The sequence below is a fragment of the Schistocerca serialis genome, chromosome 11 (genome assembly GCF_023864345.2).
Source record: "Schistocerca serialis cubense isolate TAMUIC-IGC-003099 chromosome 11, iqSchSeri2.2, whole genome shotgun sequence".
NCBI classification, from domain to species: Eukaryota; Metazoa; Arthropoda; class Insecta; order Orthoptera; family Acrididae; genus Schistocerca; species Schistocerca serialis.
Window position 1 is genome coordinate 212,264,099 of NC_064648.1, and position 14,622 is coordinate 212,278,720.

Consider the following 14,622-nt stretch of genomic DNA (forward strand, 5'->3'; position numbering starts at 1 on the left):
CTAGCAATATGGGGTGGAGCGCCACCCTGCATAAACATCGTACGTTCCAGCAGGGGTTTATCAGCCAGGCTGGGGATGATGCGATTCTGTAACATATCGGCGTACTTCTCACCCGTCACGGTTGTTGTTGTTGTTGTTGTTGTTGTTGTTGTTGTTGTGGTCTTCAGTCCTGAGACTGGTTTGATGCAGCTCTCCATGCTACTCTATCCTGTGCAAGCTTTGTCATCTCCCAGTACCTACTGCAACCTACATCCTTCTGGATCTGCTTAGTGTATTCATCTCTTGGTCTCCCTCTACGATTTTTACCCTCCACGCTGCCCTCCAATACTAAATTGGTGATCCCTTGATGCCTCAGACCATGCCCTACCAACCGATCCCTTCTTCTGGTCAAGTTGTGCCACAAACTTCTCTTCTCCCCAATCCTATTCAATACTTCCTCATTAGTTATGTGATCTACCCATCTAATCTTCAGCATTCTTCTGTAGCACCACATTTCGAAAGCTTCTATTCTCTTCTTGTCCAAACTATTTATTGACCATGTTTCACTTCCATACATGGCTACACTCCATACGAATACTTTAAGAAATGACTTCCTGACACTTAAATCAATACTGGATGTTAACAACTTTCTCTTCTTCAGAAACGCTTTCCTTGCCATTGCCAGCCTACATTTTACATCCTCTCTACTTCGACCATCATCAGTTATTTTGCTCCCCAAATAGCAAAACTCCTTTACTACTTTAAGTGTCTCATTTCCTAATCTAATTCCCTCAGCATCACCCGACTTAATTAGACTACATTCCATTATCCTTGTTTTGCTTTTATTGATGTTCATCTTATATCCTCCTTTCAAGACACTGTCCATTCCGTTCAACTGCTCTTCCAAGTCCTTTGCTGTCTCTGACAGAATTACAATGTCATCGGCGAACCTCAAAGTTTTTATTTCTTCTCCATGAGTTTTAATACCTACTCCGAATTTTTCTTTTGTTTCCTTTACTGCTTGCTCAATATACAGATTGAACAACATCGGCAAGAGGCTACAACCCTGTCTTACTCCCTTCCCAACCACTGCTCTCCTTTCATGTCCCTCGACTCTTATAACTGCCATCTGGTTTCTGTACAAATTGTAAATAGCCTTTCGCTCCCTGTATTTTACCCCTGCCACCTTTAGAATTTGAAAGAGAGTATTCCAGTCAACACTGTCAAAAGCTTTCTCTAAGTCTACAAATGCTAGAAACGTAGGTTTGCCTTCCCTTAATCTTTCTTCTAAGATAAGTCGTAAGGTCAGTATTGCCTCACGTGTTCCAGTGTTTCTACGGAATCCAAACTGATCTTCCCCGAGGTTGGCTTCTACTAGTTTTTCCATTCGTCTGTAAAGAATTCGTGTTAGTATTTTGCAGCTGTGACATTAACCTAATAGTTCGGTAATTTTCACATCTGTCAACACCTGATTTCTTTGGGATTGGAATTATTATATTCTTCTTGAAGTCTGAGGGCATTTCGCCTGTTTCATATTTCTTGCTCACCAGATGGTAGAGTTTTGTCAGGACCGGCTCTCCCAAGGCCGTCAGTAGTTCCAATGGAATGTTGTCTACTCCGGGGGCCTTGTTTCGACTCAGGTCTTTCAGTGTTCTGTCAAACTCTTCACGTAGTATCATATCTCCCATTTGATCTTCATCTACATGCTCTTCCATTTCCATAATATTGTCCTCAAGTATATCGCCCTTGTATAGACCCTCTATATACTTCCACCTTTCTGCCTTCCCTTCTTTGCTTAAGACTGGGTTTCCATCTGAGCTCTTGATATTCATACAAGTGGCTCTCTTTTCTCCAAAGGTCTCTTTCATTTTCCTGTAGCCAGTATCTATCTTACCCCTTGTGAGACAAGCCTCTACATCCTTACATTTGCCCTCTAGCCATCCCTGCTTAGCCATTTTGCACTTCCTGTCGATCTCATTTTTGAGACGTTTCTATTCCTTTTGCCTGCTTCACTTACTGCATTTTTTTACTTTCTTCTTTCATCAATTAAATTCAGTATCGCTTCTGTTACCCAAGGATTTCTACTAGCCATCATCTTTTTACCTACTTGATCCTCTGCTGCTTTCACTACTTCATCCCTCAGAGCTACCCATTCTTCATCTACTGTATTTCTTTCCCCCATTCCTGTCAATTGTTCCCTTATGCTCTCCCTGAAACTGTACAACCTCTGGTTTAGTCAGTTTATCCAGGTCCCATCTCCTTAAATTCCCACCTTTTTGCAGTTTCTTCAGTTTTAATCTACAGTTCATAACTAATAGATTGTGGTCAGAGTCCACATCTGCCCCTGGAAATGTCTTACAATTTAAAACCTGGTTCCTAAATCTCTGCCTTACCATTATATAACCTATCTGAAACCTGTCAGTATCTCCAGGCTTCTTCCATGTATACAACCTTCTTTTATGATTCTTGAACCAAGTGTTAGCTATGATTAAGTTATGCTCTGTGCAAAATTCTACCAGACGGCTTCCTCTTTCATTTCTCACCCCCAATCCATATTCACCCACTATGTTTCCTTCTCTCCCTTTCCCTACTGTCGAATTCCAGTCATCCACGACTATTAAATTTTCGTCCCTTCACTACGTGAATAATATCTTTTATCTCATTATAGATTTCATCAATTTCTTCATCATCTGCAGAGCTAGTTGGCATATGAACTTGTACTACCATAGTAGGCATGGGGTTCGTATCTATCTTGGCCACAATAATGCGTTCACTATGCTGTTTGTAGTAGCTTACCCGCATTCCTATTTTCCTATTCATTATTAAACCTACTCCTGCATTACCCCTATTGCTATCCGTCACGGTAGCAGTTACAAAACCAGAAACACGCATTTCCTCGAAGAAAAAATGCCCGATAACGGTAGATGTGGTAAATCCAACCCATACCGTAACTTTCTCGTCTTGAAATGGAGTTTCCACGACAGTTCTAGGATTTTCGGTAGCCCAGAATGTGCGGTTGTGGACGTTGACAGACCCCCGGAGCGTGAAATGAGCTTCGTCGGTCCACAACACGTTACTCAACCAATCGTCATCTTCCGCCATATTTTTGAAACGCCCACACCGCAAATGCCCTCCGCTTCACTAAATCGACAGGTAGCAGTTCACGATGCCGCTGAATTTTGTACGGATAGCGTCGGAGGGTACGCCTCAGTGCCAACCAAACAGTAGTGTATGGAATGCCGGTGCGACGTGCGACTGCACGAGCGCTGACTTCCCCGTGCATAGACGAACCCGCTACAGTCTCCATTTCCTCCTGAACTGTCTCGGCAGCATTACGCCTTGTGCTCGGTCGGCCACTACGGGGTCTATCGTCCAAACAACCCGTGGCTTCGAACTTCGAAATCATTCTCGCCACAGCTGCATTTGTCGACGGACATTTACCCGTTCGAATCCCCTTCCTATGGCGATAGGATCGTAACGCTGAACTAGCACATCCCCCATTCTGATGATACAGCTTCACTAAAAGCGCCTTTTCAGGTAACGTCAACATGCTGCGACTGTTGGCGCTTGTGATTCTATCTATCATCACAGCTCCTTTTATACACGATTGTCATGCGCAGTCACTGACGTTTTGCTTTCCAGCGCCATCTGTCTGACATTTTGTGAATTTTTTTTTTTCTTTTTGGTTCTAATAAAACTCCATGTCATTCCAAACATGTGTGTCAATTTTTACCTCTCTATCTACATTATTGTGTGGTTTATTACGTTTTCAAATTTATACTGACTTTTTGATCACCCGGTATACGCACAAGACCAAAGATGGTACACGGTGCAAATATCGATAGACATCGCTGCTGCCACACGTACGAGGAGGAAGAACCACGACGTAACCGCAACAACGGCGGGAACCGAACGCAGATAGACAGGCAAGTTGAAGGAAACGCAAGAGTTGGGAGTGAGCACGGCGCAGACTGTTTTCCCGACGATGAGCGAGCAGTCGCGAAGTCGCGCGGCACTCACCGCCTCGGTCAGCGAAGCGTCCACCAGCAGCTGTGGCCGTGTCGGCGGCGGCCGCTCACCAGCAGACGGGACCGCTGCTGTCCGCCGCCTCCGTGTTTGTTTTCGCTTCCCGTGCCGCCTGCAGCCAGAGGCGCCTGTTTATTTGGGGCCCTCGGGGCGGCTGTTTTCGTGTATACCGGAGTGGCGTATCGCTTACAGCCGTTATGAGCGGAGCCCGTCTAGAATGACCGCCGAGAGGGAAGGCCATTACCTGCCCGGGGCGGTGGCCCCACTAACAAGTGGCATTCCCGGTAAACAAACACCTCGTGTGGCAGAAAGGGCGTCCGTTCGGATCTGGACCCACACCTTCCCTCCCGCCAAGAACGTGATAAACTGACCCAGTAAAACTGACACCGGCTCTTTAATGCTGAGTAATCGGCCACGTGCGGGACTAGGGGGAGTGGGGAACAATATCACGGACGAGACGAAGCACCGGAATTGACTTAGGTTAGAACTAGTCAGTAGGACTTACATTAGGAAATTAGTATTAGGAACCCGCAGCGAATAACACCTAGGCCTGCCCACTGTCAGGGGCACGCCCATCGGGATTAGCTCGATGGACAAGGCAACAAAGTAGGTTATATATATATATATATATATATATATATATATATATATATATATATATATATATATGTGGTGTTACAATAAGGTACGGCCAAACTTTCAGGAAACATTCCCCACACACAAAGAAAGAAAATATGTTATGTGGAAATGTGTCCGGAAACGAATGGTTCAAATGGCTCTGAGCACTATGGGACTTAACATCTGTGGTCATCAGTCCCCTAGAACTTAGAACTACTTAAACCTAACTAACCTAAGGACAGCACACAACACCCAGCCATCACGAGGCAGAGAATGTCCGGAAACGCTTACTTTCCATGTTAGAGCTCATTTTATTACTTCTCTTCAAGTCACATTAATCGTGGAATGGAAACACACAGCAACAGAACGTACCAGCGTGACTTCAAACACTTTGTTACAGGAAATGTTCAAAATGTCCTCCGTTAGCGAGGATACATCCATCCACCCTCCGTCGCATGGAATCCCAGATGCGCTGATGCAGCCCTGGAGAATGGCGTATTGTATCACAGCCGGCCACGATACGAGCACGAAGAGTCTCTACATTTGGTACCGGGGTTGCGTAGACAAGAGCTTTCAAATGCCCCCATAAATGAAAGTCAAGAGGGATGAGGTCAGGAGAGCGTGGAGGCCACGGAATTGGTCCGCCTCTAGCAATCCGTCGGTCACCGAATCTGTTGTTGAGAAACGTACGAACACTTCGACTGAAATGTGCAGGAGCTCCATCGTGCATGAACCACATGTTGTGTCGTACTGGTAAAGGCACATGTTCTAGCAGCACATGTAGAGTATCCCGTATGAAATCGTGATAACGTGCTCCATTGAGCGTAGGTGGAAGAACGAAACTAAAATGAGGTCTAACATGGAAATTAAGCGTTTCCGGACACATGTCCACATCTTTTCTTTATTTGTGTGAGGAATGTTTCCTGAAAGTTTGGCCGTACCTTTTTGTAACACACTGTACATATCTCTTGACACAATTGTGACGCTGCAGGCAGATCTAATATACTAAATACTAATACTTGTAACAATTTAGCTGCCCATTGTAATTACACTATAGCTGTGGCTCACAATCAATTAAATAACAATTAGCTGCAAGTCATATTTAACAAACTTACAAACGAAGCCCCACTAATCATATAAGGAAGTGGGTTATGCTCTATAATTATTATTGTTTTAAATACAAAATTAAAAAAAAACACGATATATTTCCGTCTCAGTTGTAACACGTTTTCTTTCATTTTTTGCTATTAATCGCCTAAAACTCCAGCATATCAATTTGACATAGTAGCAGTGCTAAAATTTTTGAATTTTAAGTAGAACTGTCTTCGAAAACGAGTGCTATGTATCCTTAAAATTTTAACTCATTTCAAACACTCACAAGGCTAGCCCACGACACCGGGATCACAGATTTACTTCAAACTTTGTACATCCTTACTACGCCATTAAAACGACATAATGTGCAAGTTAAGTTATCAGTTTAATGAATCACGGTTGCAAAATACTAGCACGAATTGTTTACAGACAAATGGAAAAACTGGTAGAAGACGACCTCGGGGAAGATCAGTTTGCATTCGGTAGAAATGTTTGAACGCGCGAGGCAATACTGACCCTACGACTTATCTTAGAAAATAGATTAAGGAAAGGTAAACCTACGTTTCTAGCATTTGTAGACTTAGAGAAAGCTTTTGACAATGTTGACTGGAATACTCTCTTTCAAAGGTGGTAGGGGTAAAATACAGGGAGCGAGAGGCTATTTACAATTTGTACAGAAACCACATCGCAGTTATAACAGTCGAGGGGCATGAAAGGGAAGCAGTGGTTGGGAAGGGAGTGAGACAGGGTTGTAGCCTATCCCCGATGTTATTCAATCTGTATATTGAGCAAGCAGTGAAGGAAACGAAAGAAAAATACGGAGTAGGAATTAAAATCCATGGAGACGAAATAAAAACTTTGAGGTTCGGCGATGACATTATAATTGTGTCAGAGACAGCAAAGGACCTGGAAGAGCAGTTGAATAGAATGGACAGTGTCTTGAAAGGAGGATATAAGATGAACATCAACAAAAGCAAAACGAGGATAATGGAATGTAGTCGAATTAAATCCGGTGATGCTGCGGGAATGGAAATGAGATGGTTAAAGTAGTAAATGAGTTTTGCTATTTTGGGAGCAAAATAACTGATTACGGTCGAAGTGGAGAGGGTACAAACTGTAGACTATCTATGGCAAGGGAAGCGTTTCTAACAAAGAGAAATTTGTTAACATCGAGCACAGATTTGTGTGTCAGGAAGTCTTTTCTGAAAGTATTTCTATGGAATGTAGCTTTGTGTGGAAGCGTACCATGGACTTTAAACAGTTTACACAACAAGAGAATACAAGCTCTCGAAATCTGGTGCTACAAAATAATGGTGAAGATTAGATCGATAGATCACGTAAGTAATGAGGAGATACTGAATGAATTTGGGAGAAGAGAAATTTGTGGCACATCTTGACTAGAAGAAGGGATCGCTTGGTAGCACATGTTCTGAGGCATCAAGGGATCTCCAATTTAGTATTGGAGGGCAGCGTGGAGGGTTAAATCGTAGAGGAAGACCAAGAGATGAATACACTAAGCAGATTCAGAAGGATGTAGGGTGCAGTGGGTACTGGGAGATGAAGAAGCTATCACAGGATAGAGTAGCATGGAGAGCTGCATCAAACCAGTCTCTGGACTGAAGACCACAACAACAACAATGTGCAAGTAGCGCACTACTTTGACAATCCCGACAAAATCGCAAAAGAAATTTTTTACTCACCTGTTATCTAAAAAATGTGTGTGAGAAGGAACTGGATATAACAAATCGTGGTGGTCACGCGTTTAGTGTTAGAGCTTTACAACAGGGTTGTCGACGATGTGGAGGTTCGAATCCTAACAAACACTTAAGTATTAATCTACATTTTTTTCATCACTGGTCACGTTATTTAACTTATATGACATTTGAGGGGTAATATCACTGTTCTATATTGCCTTGGCAGAAAATCCTAAGAAATTTTGGTCTTATGTCAAAGCGGGAGGTGGATCAAAACAAAATGTCCAGACACTCTGTGACCAAAATGGTACTGAAACAGAGGATGACATACTAAAGGCCGAAATACTAAATGTCTTTTTCCAAAGCTGTTTCACAGACGAAGCCTTTACTGTAGTTCCTTCTCTAGATTGTCGCACAGATGACAAAATGATAGATATCGAAATAGACGACAGAGCGATAGAGAAACAATTAAAATCGCTCAAAAGAGGAAAGGCCGCTGGGCCTGATGGGATACCAGTTCGATTTTACACAGAGTACGCGAAGGAACTTGCCCCCCTTCATGCAGCGGTGTACCGTAGGTCTCTAGAAGATCGTAGCGTTCCGAAGGATTGGAAAAGAGCACAGGTCATCCCCGTTTTCAAGAAGGGACTTCGAACCTATATTCTAACGTCGATCAGTTGTAGAATTTTGGAACACGTATTATGTTCGAGTATAATGACTTTTCTGGAGACTAGAAATCTACTCTGTAGGAATCAGCATGGGTTTCGAAAAAGACGATCGTGTGAAACCCAGCTCGCGCTATTCGTCCACGAGACTCAGAGGGCCATAGACACGGGTTCCCAGGTAGATGCCGTGTTTCTTGACTTCCGCAAGGCGTTCGATACAGTTCCCCACAGTCGTTTAATGAACGAAGTAAGAGCATATGGACTATCAGACCAATTGTGTGATTGAAGAGTTCCTAGATAACAGAACGCAGCACGTCATTCTCAATGGAGAGAAGTCTTCCGAAGTAACAGTGATTTCAGGTGTGCCGCAGGGGAGTGTCGTAGGACCGTTGCTATTCACAATATACATAAATGACCTTGTGGATAACATCGGAAGTTCACTGAGGCTTTTTGCGGATGATGCTGTGGTATATCGAGAGGTTGTAACAGTGGAAAAATGTACTGAAATGCAGGAGGATCTGCAGCGAATTGACGCATAGTGCAGTGAATGGCAATTGAATCTCAATGTAGATAAGTGTAATGTGCTGAGAATATATAGAAAGAAAGATCCCTTATCATTTAGCTACAATATAGCAGGTCAGCAACTGGAAGCAGTTAATTCCATAAATTATCTGGGATTACGTATTAGGAGTGATTTAAAATGGAATGATCATATAAAGTTGATCGTCGGTAAAGCAGATTCCAGACTGAGATTCATTGGAAGAATCCTAAGGAAATGCAATCAATAAACAAAGGAAGCAGGTTACAGTACACTTGTTCGCCCACTGCTCGAATACTGCTCAGCAGTGTGGATTCTGTACCAGATAGGGTCGATAGAAGAGATAGAGAAGATCCAACGGAGAGCTGCGCGCTTCGTTACAGGATCATTTAGTAATCGCGAAAGCGTTACGGAGATGATAGAGAAACTCCAGTGGAAGACTCTGGAGGAGAGACGCTCAGTAGCTCGGTACGGGATTTTGTTGAAGTTTCGAGAACATACCTTGACCGAAGAGTCAAGCAGTATATTGCTCCCTTCTACGTATATCTCGCGAAGAGACCATGAGGATAAAATCAGAGAGATTAGAGCCCACACAGAGGCATACCGACAATCCTTCTTTCCACGAAGAATACGAGACTGGAATAGAAGGGAGAACCGATAGAGGTACTCAAGGTACCCTCCGCCACACACCGCCAGGTGGTTTGCGGAGTATGGATGTAGATGTAGATGGAGCACCAATTCCTCGAGTCCTACCAATAAAGCTCTGTAAACGCCCAAAATCAAGAGGCATATCGATGACCACTAAACCTACATCAAACTTCTGTATGGATCTAGCATTAGCTGAAAATTGAAGGATCATCTCCAGTCTGCTTTTAACTAGTGTACAGCTTTTTATATTGGTACTGGTCTTACCAGTTCTCACAAGAATTATTTTTAAACGATATATTAAAAGAAATAGTGTTTCAGTATTTTGGGAAAGAGCATCAGTTCGTGATTTAAAGTTTCGGAAGCAGTTGGCACCACTGAGTGCCACTAGTACACTTTCGTCCATTTCGCGGTCATAGTCCTGCGTGTGTACACAGTTCTGGCCCGAAAGAGTATTGACTTAACACATTGCCGCCAACACTGGCCTGCAGTGCTGGCGTACATGTACTGCTGTGTCCGCAACGTTGCCTCCACAATGTTGCTGGGCTATATTGCCGGCAATATAAAATTGTTAGGGCCCTTGTAAACTGCATTAAGGAAATTTTACTTCCTCGCGTATACAGTGGAAAAGAAGGCTACATGATTAAATTTGTTGGTGGTTTGTAGGTGCAGAGATTGCCAAAGTGAATGTATAGAGCTCCCAGCTCTGGCAGTAATCCGCCTGGGCAGCGAATAGATCTGAGCTGTGATGTGCTACTTTTTCTCATATTGTCAGTGAGGTTTATGTAGTAAGTAATTAATATCATGCTTCACTCCTCCATTATTTTATTATTATTATTATTAGTGTTACAGTTATTGTTATTATAATAATAATAATTATTATTATTATCATTTTCGATTATTCCCATTTACAGAGAGTGTTTGAACTTGAAATCCTTCATGATGATTGATTATGTTTTTTCCGAGCCCAAATTTTCTTCATGTGTTCACTATGTTGTTTCTTTCGCTCCGCTGTCCATTTGCATCCTGGTCTCTTCTGTGTTGTCGTGTCAAATTTATGTATTCTGATGATGTTCCTGAATTCAGTACTATTTTCTGCATCGTTTACTGTTATGTGTGCTTGTCTGAGGTCCTCTTCAACTTCTTTTATCCATTTTGTTTTTCCCCTGCCTGAGTTGATGACTTTAAGAATTCGCTTTTAAATTCTGTTTTCATTCATCCTGTGGATATGTCCGTAGAACTGCATTCTTCTTTTCCTTATTGTATCCGTAATCTTGTCTGCGTATTTATATAATTCTGATGTTGGTCTCTTCTTCCAGATTCCTTGCTCTTGTATCGGACCAAAAATTTTCCTGACAATTTTCCTTTCTTGTTTCTCTATTTCTTTGATTTTAGTTTTCCCACCTATTTGTGTTGTTTCAGATGCATACAGTGCCTCCGGAAGTACGACAGTGTTGTAGTGCCTCAATTTTGCGTTAATGGATATGGACTTTTTGTTATAATAGTTCCACGTGAGTTTATATGCTTTCTGTAGTTTTTTTACTCTTTCCTCATTGGCCTTTAGGTTGATCCCTGATGGCTGGATGAGTTCTCCCAGGTACTTAAAATGTGGTACTTGTACGATTTTTCCCATTGGATGTCACAATAGGCAATTTGTCTTGTGGCACTTTTCCTATGTACTGGGTTTTCTCATACGAGATTTGCAGGCCAGTTCTTCGTGCAGTTTCGTGTAACTATTATTATTGTTATTATTATTATTATCTTTCCTTTCTCAGACGTTATGTCTGGTTAAAAATGGAAAGTGACGCGGTACCCTGCTGAAGCGTGACTTCCTTTTAACTGCACAGTATATGTTACATAGCATTTAGGAACTTTCGGGTAATTGAACATGTATCAATAATTACAGATTTCTGTAGTTGTATATATAAGTTTGGATATAGCTGTATTGCGTTGATGTACTGGTGGATATTGTGTGGTATGACTCCTGTAGTTGATAGTATAATTGGTATAATAATAATAATAATAGTAATAATAATAATAATAATAATAATAATTATTATTATTATTATTATTATTATTGGCAATTATTATTTTTATTAATAATGCTAATTACTATTATTGTGATTGTTATGTAATTTTTTCTATGTTATTCCTGGTCAGATGTAAGAGACGGCCTTACGGCGTTAATCTGGTCAGGCTACATAAGCGATAAATAAACAAATAAATAAGCCTGTCGACTCACGTAAATCTTTGGAAATCATTATTAACAAAGACACATCCACTGAAAGCGAAGTTTAAAGAGAAGCACTTACCAATGTAGACAAGCAACCAAACTGCTAAACAGTATTTTATGCGGCTCTCAAATCAGATTAAAAACGAAGCTTAGGATATTTAAAACTATTATAGGAAGTACAGCACTAAAATGGAAAATAGTTCAAAAAATTAGGAAGTTACTTCAACATAATGGGATTTTGGATGAGATGAGATTAAAAAATGAACACATATGTCAGAGAATGAATCAGGGTACCACAAATTGATACAATTGAAGCAAAACGACTAATATGGGCACATGTGCTATTTGGCAGAGGAGAAGCTGGCCTCTGTAGCCGAGCGGTTCTAGGGGCGCTTCAGTCCGGAACCGCGCTGCTGCTACGGTCGCAGGTTCGAATCCTGCCTCGGGCATGGATGTGTGTGATGTCAGGTTAGTTAGGTTTAAGTAGTTCTAAGTTCTAGGGAACTGATGAGCTCAGATGTTAAGTTCCATAGTGCTTAGAGCCATTTCTGAGCAGAGGACAGGCGGCTTAAGGAGATGGAGTGGATTCCGACTGACAGAAGAACAACAAGAAACCCGCAAACAACATGAGAATAAGCAGTCGGAAGAGCTATGTCAGAGAGGAATTTGCAGGTAGGAGATTGGAAAGATCGGAGGCTTTGGAAGCTAGGCTGCGAGAAACAACTATCACATTATATTAAATGACAATTAAAAAAAGAATAAACTGCAAATGAGGTGGATGTAAAAAATGGATCTCCGTCATATGGTTCCTACTCTCTATACATGCGCACCTGTGTGTGTGTGTGTGTGTGCCGGCCGCGATGGCCGTGCGGTTCTAGGCGCTCCAGTCCGGAGCTGCGCTGCTGCTACGGTCGCAGGTTCGAATCCTGCCTCGGGCATGGGTGTGTGTGATGTCCTTAGGTTAGTTAGGTTTAAGTAGTTCTAAGTTCTAGGGGACTGATGACCACAGCAGTAGAGTCCCATAGTGCTCAGAGCCATTTGAAGCATTTGTGTGTGTGGGGGGGGGGGGGGGGGGGCGCGAGAAGGGGGTGGGAGTAGTCAGCGAGCTAAAATGGCTGCGAGAGTAAACAATGCCCCTGACTGTGAATGTATCACGGTGAGTGATTCGCGTTGCCAATACAAAAGGGCGTAACTGGCTACTGGGAAATTCACCGTGAACCGCTGCGGTTTCATTTGCGTGCCTGTGACAACAGTGTCTGGAACAACAACAACACTCAATGCAGCGGCCTCATTCAAACTCACCAGCACTCGGCAAAGGAAGAACAAACACTGCACCACGCTCGGAAAATGGGAGCTAGTACTTAATGTTTATTTAGCAAGTATATGCTGCGAGACCCCATCCGTATACACTGAGTTCCAGAAGGAATCTAAAGTGTTTTAATAGTTGACGCTATAGGTCAATCATAATAAAAGTAATTTGAAGATAAAACCGATTCAGTTGCATTTATTTATTTATTTATTTATTTATAAGCACAGCCGCTTTCACAGCATTTTAGTTGTATCATCAGGTGTAATCTGCACAAAATAATAGACAAAAACTTCTGTAAGGCAAGAAAATAACTAGAATGAAAAGGTATGCAGGATGAACATAATCAGGAAATGAAGTCCTGTTCTGTTCAATAAAGAGTATGGGATGACCCAACGTACACAATCAGCAATTTTTCGCTATGTAGAGGACGCAAGTTATAAAACGCAAGGGATACCAAAACAAATAGCCAAGTAACATTGCCGTGGGCGGAGCTTGAGTAGTTCGCATTTCTGCCACTAGGGGCGTATAGGACAACTCACTGCAGTTCAGTGCCACCTGTGTTGTCGACCTGGCTTGTTCTGTTCATCTGCGGTTATTGTTTTTGGTAGCGCTGTTTTAAACTTTTTTCGCTTTCTACAGTCGCAAGTTGATGTCAACAACGTGCAGCTGTTGAATTTTGTTTTCTACTCGAGGAAAATGCTGCTGAAACTGTTTCAATGTTGCAAACATCTTACCAAGATGACACTACGGGAAGAAATCAAGTGTACTAGGGGTTTGCTCAATTTAAAAATGGCGAGATGGCGACTGATGACAAACCTCGTTCTGGACATCCATCAACTGCCCGAATCGACGAAAGTACTGAAAACATTCGAGAGCTTGTGTTCATATCCTGTCGACAGGCAGTTGATCAACTCTTGTCACGGATGTCTGTGATGTCCTTACGTTAGTTAGGTTTAAGTAGTTCTAAGTTCTAGGGGACTGATTATCTCAGAAGTTAAGTCCCATAGTGCTCAGAGCCATTTGAACCACGTTTGCTCCTTGGGTTCCGACTGACAAGCAAAAGGGATGTCGAGTTGAAATATGTCACGCTTTGAAACAACAGTTTGAAACTGATCCAGATCTTCTGTCAAATGTTATTATTGATGATGAGTTATGGTGCTATGGTTACCACTCAGAAACAAAGCAACAGTCAAGCCATCATCGTCACCTCGTCCAAAAAAATGTTACGTCAAATTAAACATCAAAATAAATGCTGTTTTTTTTTTTAGTGGGAAGGGCGTAGTTCATTTGGAGAGTGTTCCCCCAGGTCAGACCGTCTGTCAAACATTTTTTTTTTTTTTTTTTTTTTGAATTTTAAGAAGACTGCGCAACAATGTTTGTCAAAAAAGACCTGATTTGTGGCAGACAGGAGAGTGGTTCTTCCAGCACGACAACGCACCAGCACACACAGTCATCTCTGTTAGACAGTTTCTGGCTAAAAATAGCATGGTTCCGTTGCTCCACACACCTTATTCGCCTGACCTGGCTCCGTACGATCTTTTCTTATTTCCATGCACTAAAAGGAGCAGGAAAGGTCATCGACAACACTGAAGAAGTCAAGAAAAAAAAGAGGGAGGAGCTGTCAGTCATTTCTGAAGATGACTACAAGAAATGTTTCGAACAGTGGAAGCACTGGTGGAGCAAATGTATTTGTAGGAATGGAGAGTATTTTGAAGGATATAAAGTTGTTTTGTGAACAATTTGAAAATATATGGCTTTTAAAATATAATTCTGGTTTTTTTTTGTTACCTACTCGCAGCATAAAACCCTATAGAATGTTCCTG